We start from the raw sequence: 14,548 nt of genomic DNA on the forward strand, positions 1-14,548 counted from the left end.
ATACGTAGAAACCTTAAGTCCTAGCGGAATACTGTCAACCAGGAGTCCAAGGAGGCGAGTAATTATTATTATTATTATTATTATTATTATTATTATTATTGTAGCAAGTGATTGCTTTCATCCCTTTTACACAGCCGACGGCTAGAAGGGTGTACACAAATGCAAGAATGGCGATTTTTACAATGCAATATTTACAAAACATGTTTACAATATTTACAAAAGTGCGAATCATTTACAGTATTATTTACAGAATATAATTATCGACAACATTAGGAGAGGAAATTATTCACAGCATCCTAAAAAAGTAGATGCCCAACAGTTGTTTTATATTTTGGTCATTCCTTCCTATTTATAAAGTTCAAGCTTCTTCTTCATATACTTCTATAGTTCAAGCAAGTTTCAGAGAGGCTCTTCACTCTGTACTGTTTGCCTTGAGAGTACTTCACAGGGGACTGCGTTGTTCGGAAAGAAGTTCTTCAGACAGCACAGGTTGGACAGTGTAGAATGCAACGGTAAGAACGGATTGTCATTACTGCGCCAGCACGTGGAGTAGCGATAACTCCGTGAAGACTGGGGACGTCAATCACACCAGTTAGCATCTGAGACAGAAGAAGAATATTCCTGGATGCAATGTGAACTCTCCAGGGGGTGATATTTAAGTTGGTATATAAAACAGCCCTGGAGATGGTGAATGCGCCGCTCGTGACTCTGTTCATCCATCGCATTACCCAGTACTCGACTGCCAGGAATCTGTTTATGTACGAGGTCGGTGCAGAAGACCAAATTAGTGATGCATATAGTGCGATTGGCTGTAGGCACCGCTGGGCGTATTCACCGACTACATCGACGTGGAATAACCCCGTCATCTCTTGTCGAATTGCCCACATCGTCGAAAAAGTCTTAGTTTTCATGGTCGAAAAATGGTTTTGAAAAGTGATGCCCTCGTCCCAAGTCAAGCCGAGGTCGGTGTGAGACTTCACTTTCCTTATCTGCACTCCGTTGTGATAGGCTGTGATGTCATTTTTCATTCTCTTTTTTGTAAATGTGATTTGGGCTGATTTAGATATTTTAGCTCCAGACCTATCTGCAGTAGATAGGTTACAAGGCTGTTGATCAGGACGGCGGCTCGCTGATTTATCAGGTGGGTTTGTTTAGGGTCATTTGATTTTATATATAATTTAAGGTCATCTGCATATGATGAGAAATCAGTGTACCTTGCAAGGAAAGGTTCAAGGGCCGCAGCGAACCACAAACCGAACAGGACACCTGCCTGCGGTACTCCCCAAGTTATAACACGCTCCTGTTTGAAGGATTAATGGCTGATGATGAGTTGTCTTGGTGTAAGGATGAGGTTGATGGCTTTTAACAGGCTTCCTGTAATGTCAAAGTATTTTTCCAGAATGTAGATGAGAGCGGGAATTGAGAGCTTATCATAAGCAGATGAAATATCAAGGAAGATGACGTCCAGCTGAGATTTACTGTTGAGAGCAGTTTGAATTTTAAACAGGGTGTCTAGTAGTTTTGTACATGTAGATCTTTTGGGGATCGTAGTATGCAGATGTTTGGGTCTATGAGAGAAACATTGTTCGATCAGTGCTGATAAGATAGTTTTCTCAAACACTTTTAATAGCGAGCAGCCCATTGAGATCGGTCTGACGTCTTCAGGCTCCTTAGGGTTTCTTCTTTTGGGTATGGGTTGTACCTTGTAGTGATTCCATATAGCCGGGATTGATCCGGAATTTAATATCTGATTAAAGATTGATAGAAGGGGCTCCACGATGAAGGCACTGCACACTTTAACCATGAATAGAGGAAAACCGTCAGGAACAATTGTAGTTTTATTGGGAATTGATATTAGTGCAAAGACGAAAGGTAGGAAGCTTCACTGAATTGTCTGATTTTACACGAGAGCTGCGGTATATAACTGACCATCACCGCACGCAAAGCGCTGCATCGATTTTCTTAAGGTACAATCGTAATTGTTCCCTGGAATTGGAAAGCTGTACTACTATGTAGCGACAAATCACTGTACAAGGTTCGTCAATTGTGGTAATTTTTGGATTTGGCGGATGCTCGGAGAAGGTTATTTAGCAGAGAGCGTATCGTCCCATCTGTGAAGTTTGGCAGAGGTCCTATCATCGTCTGAGGCTGTTTAAACTTGCACTATAAGTCGTTTTCCTGGATCAATGAGTGTCACGCAATAAATTACATCCTGGATTTTTCCTCTTCCTCCACTATGGCAGCAGTATGGGAAGAACTGTTTTCTCTTTAAGCATGAGAATACATTTGACACCTGTAACGACTTGGTTTGAAAAGATGGGTGTGTAAAAGCTTCACTGGCCTAGCCTTAAGCTTATCCTCCTCATTGAACACTTTTGGGATCAATAGAATGTAGGCTTCTGACCAGGATGCACACCAGCAATCAGAAGCGGAACTGACCGCTGTGTTGAAAGAGGAACACTGACTTCCAATTATCATAAAGTGGTTCAGAGTCAAAGGAAAAGAATACATTGTATAATTAAGGCAGAGGCGGAACGAAACTTTATTAAATATTGTATAATTGAAAGATTCATTGAAGCATGAATGTGTCAGGTTCGTTTTGGCAACATGACAACTTCTTATTGCATTTATAAACAAGGAATTAATCCGTTTAGTGGCAATAAAACTGAAACCCTGTCATTAATATTTTCATGCACCAACGGCATCAAATTCTTTAGGAGTGAATCCGGTGTGAAAATTCATATCAATTAGAGATTTATGCGCTCTTCCTCGAATTATTTGCCACCCGTATTCATAAAACACCACCACGTTAGCGGTCTTTCATAGAAGTTTTAGGAAAAACAAAGTTTGCACTAAGATGATGCCTTATATATCTTAACTACACGCCTTTTTTTTGAGAAATTGGCCAGTCACAACAATAGCATTGCTCCAGAGACATCAAGGAAGTGTCATCTTAAAGAGATCGCTTTACTAAAATTAAGAAAATGCAGTTAATATACAGGTATTAAGTTCGATTACTTTTTTTACATTATATTGCATACTTTTAAATTCTGAATGTTGTAACTGTTGTAACATTTGTCCCAAGAATGGCTTTACTTCAAGATAACCCCGAAAGAAGCTTTTGCAACTCCAAAGTTGATCGCAATTGCACTAGCAAACAAATTTTGGCTTTTTTTGTCGGAGGCTAATTTTCTTATTCCTACTGAATACGTTTGACATTTAAAATTATGGAAGCTGTAGAGAGCAGCAATGTATTCACCTGTTAAAATAAAACATCATTTATTTGGATTTCCTAAACACTTTTTGGCCAGAAAACTATTTAGAAAAGAGAATATAGCACTTCCAGTGCAGCACACGCACTTACAAGTAGATTAATATATTTCCTCTTACCATACAGAACATTCAAACGTGCATCTTACAGACTCCTTAGATTGCAGCCGGGAATCTTTTCGAGATTTACGGTTTCCATAAAAATTTTGCAACCTCTGCTTTCCATTTAATTACATCCACTTGGCAATTAGGTCGCGACGAACGTAGTGGCTGGAGCCGTAATGACGTGATTTCAGCGACATCTTCTAAAAGGTGTATTCTTTTACAGAGACAAGCGAGCCTTCGAGGCACAGTTTAATTTTCTTTTAACAATTTCGCTTTCTTCTTATTTCTGCTTACACATTTATGGTTTTATAACTAACTGCATAGCTAACGATGCCGTAGATAAAGCACGCACACACGATAGAAAATTACAATTTCTTTCCCTATCCTAGTTTTAATTCTAAGGATTATCCTTGCCTGATATGGCTATTGGCTTGACGTTGTCAGATATCTAAATCTTATTTGTGCTGGAGAGGCCCTCTCGAATGTGAACTCCCACTCTCAGTTGACAACTGCCTTTAAATTTAACCCTCGCGGGTAACACAGCGGTAATTATTGTGTTCCACAGCGGGGAAAAGCCTGAGATTGAAGCACATCAGTGACATGAGGAATTTTTATGGATTTTTTTTCACAACATGGCTAAGTTAGTCAGTCAGTCGATTGCTTAACGGTGTTTTTATCCCGGAACCGCGGTTTTCGTCCACCAAAAATGGTGGACAAAAAAACTTGGCCTTGGTTGCATTGGCAATTAACTTCCACCTTTAAATGGCCTTCTCATTTTTATACAAATAAATTCTAAAAAAACCAACAGCCGACTTTATTTCATAAAATACAAAATCGGTGCACAATCGAACACCAAAGGATTCGGTGATATCCTTTGCCATTTAGAAAGGATGTAAGGTTTTATTCATCTCCCACGCCAGGGGATTTATCTGTGAAACCTTTTTTTTCAGTTGCGGAGTTACAATCCTCATGAATACTGACCTCAAATGATTTCAGACGTATCTTGAACATTGAAGCCCAAATCGAACAAGCGAATCATTATCATGGTACACTCAGCGATATAATTATGTCATGTACATAATAGTCATTAATTAAACAAATTAATTATGCTCCCGATCGTTTAATTATTTTTTTTTAAACTCCTATTTAATACCTACATAACAGTATATATATTTTTTTTAATACGTACATAACAGTATAGTTACACTTTTTCCTAATTGGCAACAAAATCTGATAAGAATTCGCTGCTCGTTTTAAATTATAGCGAAATACGCGCTAATTCAGATTGACAGCAGAAGAATCACCGAACATGTTACGACAAGTTGCAATTCACAATTGGAAAGGTCTGAGTTTGAATCCTGCCCTGCTCATGCTGTGGCGATAATGGCTGAAATTGTTGACCGCAGCAAGGGTTCTTCCATGGTTCTGTTAGAAGTGGTTATATCAGAACCATCACAAACCATGCTTTTTTATTTATCAATAAATGAAAGAGGCACTTAAAAGCGTATATAAGTACTAAAATATTGTCATTGTGCTTCGCTTAAGAGACATTTTGTGCTCAAATAGGAAATTCATCGATCTTAGAAAGGATGTATTTTTAAATAGAGAAATATCAGATTCTGAATGTGGTTAAAAAGCGTTCGTGAAGACCACCTTTTTCTGTTATCATTTACACTTCCACACGGCTTCACAGCGGATGCCATACTCGAAGTTCTAACGTTCCCATAGCAACCGAACCGGATGAAACGAGTGAAAAGCAGCGGTATGGAAGAATGAATTGGTGCAATCGTGTGAGAGCCTCGTTACAGGATTTAATCCTAAGGGCAAGGAAGAAACTTATTTAAGCTTTTACATCAAGCGCTTTTCGACCACTTCTCTACTAACTAATAAGTGAAGTGTTTTAACTGTCCTTATTAGGATATCATAGAAACGTATTTCAGCAATATTTCTAGTGACAATAAATCTGTATTTTCCTTCCAAGTAAATATAAATGAGAATCTTTGCCCCAAAGTGCCCGGAAAGAAGTTCGCCATGAGAATCGTATAAGAACTGTACTCGGCAAATTTTGTTGCATAAAAAATATTCTCTAATATTCACCACAAACTTATATCTGAAATTATTTCAGTTCGTTTCCTGTAATATGCTTTGTAAACATCTAATTGTAAAAAAAATTCTGAGACATAAGCTTTGCTTAGACGAGGTTCAAAGGAGAAAGAAAAATAACAAAATAAAAAACTTAAAATGGAGTCCATTATATTTAATCAAAGGATACATAACTACCCTTTTAAATACAGCACAAATATCATTTGCTAAACCCTAAAGTGTTTTTGAGACACGTTGAGAGCTGCATACAACATAACGTTTGAAGGACACCATCGATTGCCAGTGTAAGGCACATTGAATCTGGACTATGGATCAAAGGAATTCATTTCTTTGGTACAATAATTCACAAGACACGTTCTTCTAGTCTGATGGATGTGTTTGGCTGCTAACTACCTGTGTATATTGTCCAAAATGTGAAGTTTGTAGAAGGTGTTGTATTCTGGGGTGCTTCTCGTGCTGTGCAACAGCGAATGTTGAGAGCATTGACGTTCTGGACAAGTATGTCTGCACTACTTTGTGTTAGTTTTATGGAAGTACTTTGTAGAGTACTCCATGTCATAAATCAAAGATTGTGATTGCGACAATTGAACAATGCAGTGACCACTACAGAGTGGGGACAACCCCTATATAGTTTAACATCTTTGAGATGAATTAGTACCACTTGGAGGTTCTAATACTGCTTAATATCTTAGCCTTGGAGGACAGCAGGCTAAGATAGTCCTTTTTGTTAGTGGGGTTCATAAATTTTTAAAAGGAAGATTGGAGCACGGTATCACCAGCGTTCTACTTTTGAAAGTCATTACGGCTGGCTACAGGTGGGTTAACACTAATAATTTCTTTGAATAAATACACGTTTTATTCGTAACTACAAATGTCCAATGACTTTTGGTAGGATAATCTATTTGCCAAACAAAACAGTGGCTTATGATCTTATAGTGCCCAATAAAATATGTCTGTATAGGTCCCCTATAATTTTATTTATTTCTTTTCTCTATTTATTTGTATTTATATTTTCAATTTCTTTGCAACCTCACTACTAAACTCATATACTGTTTCATTCTTTCATTCAACACGTTTCAATTTATATATTTCTCAGACTATCCAAATGGTAAAAACCCAATTTCTCAAATGCTTTTAAATTCTATTTATTTAATCCAAAATAAACGCCTTTCTGTTATTGTTGTAATAGGGTTTTAGGAACATCGTCAACTAAGTCCATATTGCCCCGTACATACTGTCTGTAAATTGCATGCGCTCTGAGTTATCGATTTTCTGTTTTGCTGGACAAGAAACCCGAGTTTCCGGGAGAAAAAAACCATGATACCCTCGCCTCAGACCGACTAACTCAGCCACGCTGTGAAAAAGGCCATTAAAAATTCCCCATCGACCGACTCGAACTCAGTTCTTTTCCACCCGGTGTGGGGAGGAAGGGGGATGTGCTACCCACGTGGGTGTCTTCTACTATATTTCTTTTTTATAGTACCTTAAGAAGGCTTCTTGATAACGGCATAGAAATCGCACATCTGTAACTAATATGGCTGATGTTGACTGTTGATTACTTTTTTTTGTGTGTTTATTATGGAGTACGGTTGTTATATTCTAATATAAAAATATCTGGGTATAAATTTTGTCAAAATTGCTAATATAATACGTAGTATGAAAACGACAATATTTTCTGTAAGTGTGAAGCTATTTGGCTTCATGAAAATATGTTGTTCAACTTACTAACGGAAGGAGGGAAGAAATGAATGCATTGCCAATAATTTTCAAGCCAGAGACTGCCAGAGAGAAAGTTCGATAAAACTAAGACGAAAGAAAGTCCCGAGCAGCTTTTGAACTCTAAATGCACCACATGAGGAGAAATATAGCTATAATCAAGCATCACTTATAAAAGAGTACATTTGAAGAGCGTGTGCTATCGAGCTATCGGTAACTGGCAGAATGTACTTATTTCATTCTTTCTCAATTTTTTGCTACTTTCAGCAAACGTAATGACTGAACCTATTTTTTTTTTCCCAAGACAAGATCCAGTATTTTCCTGTGGGCAAACTAGCGATGGATTTTTTGCCTCCTTTACCCTGCCAGTTCTTTACTATCACGTGGTAACCAAACCCCGTTGTTAGCAAACTCCGGGGACAACATCCAACATGTGCTGTTTGCGGTAAATATCCTGAGGAAAACATCGAAGAATTGTGGCGTTGTCGAAGAGAACGTTCTGCTTGAGTTTTATTCAAAAAATACTGGAAAACTGATTGAAAAACTGCTATAGCTAAACTAAGCTATTAATCTTAACCATCTTTGTACTGATAAATGAATGTTCTCTCTTGATGCTTACTACATCACAATAATCGTTCTTAATTTTATATTAAGCTTATATCTACTTTATTTTTAATCTTTTATTGCATTACAGTCCCTTATTTTCTTTTATTGTATTAGATAAAATAATCCCGCATAATAAGAAATTAACTGCTTTACACCCTACAGCAAATTTTGCTATATTTGTTAATACTCTCAATCTCTGTTTAATTTCTTTCAAAATCTCCAATTTAATCCTTAATTTTCTAACTAATCCATCTCATTTTACTGAATCTAGAATCAGTTACTTGTAATGAATGATAAAGTGGGAAGACTACAGTTTTATCACTTCAGGTACAGCACCAGTTATCTCAGACCTCTTCCATATCTCGATTACAGTTTCCCACAAGAGGAGCGAACTTAAAAATCTCTAAAGGGAATTATAAAAATCAAAACACAATTACCAGATACGAACATTTGCGAATTAATGAAGTAAATTAATAGGATATTAGATTTTAAAGGAAATAAATGCGTAATTAAATTATGTATTAATTTGTGAGCTAATTAAGAAAATTAAAAATAAACAAATCACGCCACTAAGGGAATGTTTTAGATAAAGAGTGGCACAACTGAATAAAAGAACCACCTTCTACTTTTCAGTAAAGCTCTTGCTAAAAAATTAATATTATGACTGATAATTAAGCTATAAATATTAATCAATTTCATACTAATTACACGAGTCACTGATACAGCTCAAAAAAACAAAACAAAATATGCATATCACCGCTCAAGTGCTTGGTGTAATCCGTAAACTCATGCGCATTTATAATTATCCACAATATTTTTCTCTAAGGGCAAAGCTGAAACGAAATATTGACGCTGTCATCACTAATGTCTTGTCCAGGCATCAGGCCTTCAGCGAAAACAACATCAAAGAAGATGTGGTGGAATTTATTCGGAAACCAAACTGTTCTGGACGTTTGGTATCGGTGTGGTTGTTAAGTGCCAAGGTAGCTAACTCCATGAGGTACCAGTATATTGTACCTATACTATATAATCTTCTTGACGAAGAACAAGAGTTTCTGGAAGATAAAACCATACAATACTTCTCTCCGGCAGGTTTTGGCATGGGTTGGAATTTGCTTAATGATAGCTCTAATGTTCATGTTTTGCAGAAAATCCTATTGAGAAAAATGATTCAACTGAATTCAACCAAACAAATCTTACCTATTAGAACGACTTGGCACCGTTCTAGTAGGTAAAACTAGTGGCTTGTCAATGATTCTAAACTAGTCTCTATGGTAGAAAATCGGAGGTTAAGTTGGGAATTTTGTTGGTAGTTGTTATATGAAACGTATCTCAGTAAAGCTATAGTTAGCTCCAATGTAGTCATGAAACTGGTTGGTCAGCCAGGTTATTGTGAAAGCAAATTTCCCCATACCTCGATGTGTTAAGGTCGCAGTTTCTGGCTGAGTTGGGTCTCGACCTTTGAGTTGACGAGCTATATCTGTAATTGGTAAAGTGTAAATAGTAATTTAAACGTGGAAAAATGTAATTACAGAAACGTCTTTTATATATGTTGTAAGATATATGTAAAATTTACACTAAGTTTAACGTACATAACAAAATTATTTAAATTATTTGAATTTAAAACAACTGCACGAACTGTTTCCAACTGCTATACAATCGGAAAAAAATGTGTTGTTCAACGATGCCATTTTGAAGGAAATGTTTATATTTGTTCAAAAAAAAATCATTCGTAGAATCTTTTGAATATACTAATGTATGTTTATTGGACCACTTCAATTGTAGTACAAATTCAGAATAGATTGCTATGTAGCGTTTATTTAAAACGCTGTTATAGCATCTTTCTGCTCTAATGTTGGTTTACAATTAATGATGATTACTGAGTTAAAAATATGCATAACTAGTCCTTAGGAAGCCTGTGGAAAGGTAACGTTTGCCTTTCTACATTGCATAAGTACGATTAAGCCTAATGGGCACGGGAAGCCTACCATGTGCTCCAAGCAAAGGAGATACAATTCTAAAGCACAAGAAACCTTCATCACTTCTACCGACTCCATCTCTTCAAAGGAAGCGCAAACCTGTTTAAGAAGATTAAGCGTTTAATCTTTCTTTCTTTCTCACTCAAAGAAGAATTTTAAATTCCGTTGTGCGATAAAAAGGCCCAAGAATGTCGTTAAAGTCTAGACTAGCCTATTCTTCTTATTTCATTCATTTCTTTGGTATTACAGAGCAGTCCGAAGTTGCTCATTTGAATAGAGAAGCGATCGGGTTAAGAAGCAGGGGTTTAATATTAATAAAATATATTTTTTAATTCGCTGGGCTGTCCTCAATGTTAAACTAAATATGCACGAAAAGCTTAATCAATAAATAAGGCTAATGGCACACACGGTTAATCCTGTATACGGTAATTGCACTTATCGAGAAACTTGGAAAATAAACGTGGCGTTCATTATTGTCTTCAATTAGGGCTAAACTTTGGTTTAAAAATCTAAATACATTTTCATCATATTTTAGGAATAATAACACACAGAAGTGAATAACGCTGTTGAAAATATTAAAGGAGAAATACCGTTTGCCCTTTATAATCGGTATTTCTTTTCCAATTATACTAAACAAAGTAATGGAAATTTATTTCAAATAATTTGTTCATTTGTATTGAAGTATAAAGTGTTTAAAACTCGCTGGTGTCGTTAAGAGAGCAAGATATTTAAATATATGTTAAGCATCATCGCCTTGTAACAACTTATTAATACGATCTGCTCGTATTTTTATTCAAAGCTTCTTATATCCGAACAGCAGCATAACAAATTTCATATAAATTGAATTTTTTTTATTATAAATAACTTAATATCGAAACACCTGTAGCTTTTGACGTTTGTAATGAATCATATGGTTAGGATATAGCCACAATTGCTATACCCTAGTCACACAGCTGCATCTGTACCCAAGACAAAAAATATAGAGAAAGAAAAGCCAAACATTTTCAATATATGTCTCAAATCTTGTCGTCTCGAATTAAAGAAAATTCGAAATAACGGTCAACGCCAGTATCGCTATTGACCTAAAAATTTGGTATTTCATCCCCGAAATGGTAATAGACCTGTCTGGAATATGGATATCCCCAGCGTTAATCAAAGAATCGGTATGGGCATCTCCAGCGTTAATCAAAGAATCGGTATGGGCATCTCCAGCGTTAATCAAAGAATCGGTATGGGCATCTCCAGCGTTAATCAGAGTATACACACCGTTGGAAGGCATTCTTCGAATGCCTTCCAACGGTGTCTATACTCTGCTTGTTGATAATACCCGAAGTCCAAAATATAAAATATCTCTAGCTGTGGTTAATTCTGAAATGGGGTTCTCCTCTTTCAACGTTATCTTTTCTTTATCCAGCATATAAATCTATGGCTAGAAACTTATTACATTCTTAAACGGTATTTGCCTCATACATACCATTTTACAGTTCATAAAAAAAGGTTAAAGCTCAACGCTAATTTTTGTTCTATTGTTATAGTAGGGTTTTAGGAGCATCGGCGAGTAAAGCCCTCAATATTACTCCGTGTATATTGCGTGTGATCTGAGGTCAATTTTCCGTTTTATGGACGAAAACCTGAGTTTTCGGGAGAAGAAACCAGGCTACCCTCGCCTGAGACCGACTAACTGAGCCACGTTGTGAAAAAGGCCCATAATAATTCCTCCCGTCATCGATGAGACTCGGACTCAGGTCTTTTACACCCGGTGTGAGGAGGACGACGATCTTATCAACTGTGCTACCTACAAGGGAGCAACACTAATAATTTCAGATCGATACAGATTCCAAATACTTCTGCTGAAATACTGTATACTATTATTTGCAAATTAAAAAAAAATCGTCACATCTTCCTGTTCTTATTCTCCTACAACATGGATTCTGTATTTCGGGCTCAGTGCAATTATATGGCTTTATAGTAAAGTATTTCTCTGGTTTTTGGGTGCAGACAACAAAGTCTGCTTAATCTATGGAGATCTAGATCTTTTTCGGTATTTCCGACATTATGATTTTTCTCATTCGTAAACTGTGTTATTATGAAAATGACGAACCTATCAATCACGGCTTCGATCTTATTCGTCAATCGCAAATATTGTGGTCTTGTGGATAACGCCAACTTGTCTCATTTTATTTTTCACATTGGTACATCCCAATGCCTTCATGGGTAGCACAATTGGTAGAATCACCGTCCTCCTAACATCGAGTGGAAAAGACACGAGTTCGAGTCTCGTCGATGACGAAAGGAATTTTGATGGGCCCTTTTCACAACGTGGATGAGTTAGTCGGTCTTAGGAGAGGATAGCACCGTCCCCCTGGAATCTCAGGTTTTTCGTCCAGCAAACAGAAAATCGACCATAGAACACACGCAATTTACAGACCTTATATACGGCGCAATATGGCCTAAGTTGCTGATGTGCCTAAAATCCTACAAGACTAGGGAATATACATTGTATTATTAGGTTGTCTATCTATTTTAAAAGAATAATTTGGTATTTTGTAAAAATAAGTTCGCGTTGCAGTTTAAGATTAAATATCTACGAAAAATCTCCTTCATTTCTATTTTTAAGCACCAGCCAACTCCAATAACTTAATACCTTTCAAGTGCATTAGTTGATCAGTATCATTTTCTGTTTTCGGAATATTTCTTTCTTCCTTTATAGCAAAGTATTTTCCGCTGGAGTATTTGGGAAGAACTATTAGACTCTATTCCGTGAGAGCTGATAATGGCGTGCTTACCCTGGGGGGTCTCTCACCATCTCTGAGCAACACTTTTAGCAGGAAAAAGATGTATCTTTCACTCATTGCAGCAATGGCTTTCTTTCCGGACTGCTGGGCTGAAAAGGAACCATATATTTGTCTGTTTCCTTGGCAACGACCTTTAGTGACATCTTAGTACTTGGATAGGTGAGAGTGTGGCTCGAAGAAGATCTGGAAACTCTGAAGAGCTTGGCATAATGTGATTTCTTTCTTGTTTCTAAGTGTTTAGCAATCGAAGTACAATTCCAGATTTCTCCTTTGCTTAAGAAGCTCTTGTTTTAAATGAATCACAAGTGTACCGAAGCCAGTTGTACTGCGCAATGGATATTAACAAAATAAACGCAGGCTTGTTTTGAACTGAGATGCAGAGAAATCAAAGCTTGTAAAATTTCAAAATAATCACAATGGAAGTTATAGAAACCTGAACTGAACCTTGCTTAATCATATGAAGCAATTCAGTAAATGATGAAACTGCTGTAAATTGGATATGCTGCAGAAGAATATCTGATTGCTGGTCTGCAATGAATACATTCAATCGAGGCGGTACTGATACAGTAGCGATGGGAAGGTGTACATCTGAGTATTCTTTTTGATAGAAATTTCAAGGATTTTTTGGTCAACTCTGAGTTAATTATTCTTTGGTTGCGATTGTTAGATTTAGAATCAAGTCAGAAAAACGATGCAAGAGGCATACGTACCATGAGCCCTTAAAAATAAAAAAAGGAAATCCTCGCAAATAAAAATGCTGTTAATAGTAACCTGTCTATCTTTCATTTCTTTCTTTTATCTGTTCCATCTTATCCTCTCTTAATTAAATCTGTGTTACCTGATGTGCGTTGCTTGAAAAAGAGAAAGGTTCATCCCAGTATTTACTCTACTTAATCCTTTTAAATCTGATTCAGTTCATCAGAGAACTCCTTCGTTTTTCTGAAATGCAATTTCCAAATTTAAGAGTGGACAATCGTAGTAAAAGTAAGAACTTCACCAGGTGATCTTTAAAGGCCTGATTTGGGTTGGGTTTATTTAGAGTTTCACTGAGGTAACTAAGGCGACGAGGAATCAGCATGGCATGACTGAAAAACCTCAGAGTTTCCGAGATAACAATCCTGGAAACAAAACCGTGGCTTACGTTTCAAGTTTCATCTTCTAAATAGATTTCTTCCACAAAGCTTTATAAAGTCAAAAGAGTTTGTTTTTTTTTTTGCGCACTGTCGAACAGTTCAATCTACAATGAACCTGTCTTTTGATTATACATGACCTAAATCTTGTATTTCTTGACTGGATGATCTACACTTTTTTGAGACATTTTTATTTAATATTATTCTACATTTACAAATTAGTTGCAGGATTAAAAAAAATGGTTGCAGAGATTAAAATATATTCTTAATATATTTTAATCGAAGTATTATTTATTTATGATTAAAATATATTCTTAATATATTTTAATCATAAATAATTTAGCATATTTAAATGTTTAAGAGAGCACAACAAAATGTGCTACCAAAGGAAACATTAAACCTCATTATGTTTCAAATAAATCGCATTGTCTCTCATAAATATTAGTGAATAACAAAGCAAACTTTGTTTTTACAGATACATATACAAATATGGCAGTTAAGCCAATTATTTCAATTTTTGGGAGATAAAACCTTGGAACCTTTGCCCGAGACCGACTAACTCGGCCGCGATGTGGACTTGGGAGCACAATAACCCACTTCGCCCCTTGATCCATTTCTTCCCTTTTTAATATACAAATCCAGAATTATTTCAGAGTCCATGACTAGAAGCAGAGCGTTCAGATGCGTAAAACAACATGTCAGAGTCACTAAAAAGAAAAAAAAAGTCGGGATGTACTCCATCCGTGAAGCCGGTGGTGATTAATAATGTAGTCATGTCCTTAGATGAATAACAGTCAGTCAGCTGGAGCGGCATTAACAGAGATGCCACCTGGCGGGAAAACCA

Source organism: Mastigoproctus giganteus, chromosome 9, assembly GCF_048544385.1.
Source record: "Mastigoproctus giganteus isolate SK-2022 chromosome 9, ASM4854438v1, whole genome shotgun sequence".
Lineage (NCBI taxonomy): Eukaryota > Metazoa > Arthropoda > Arachnida > Uropygi > Thelyphonidae > Mastigoproctus > Mastigoproctus giganteus.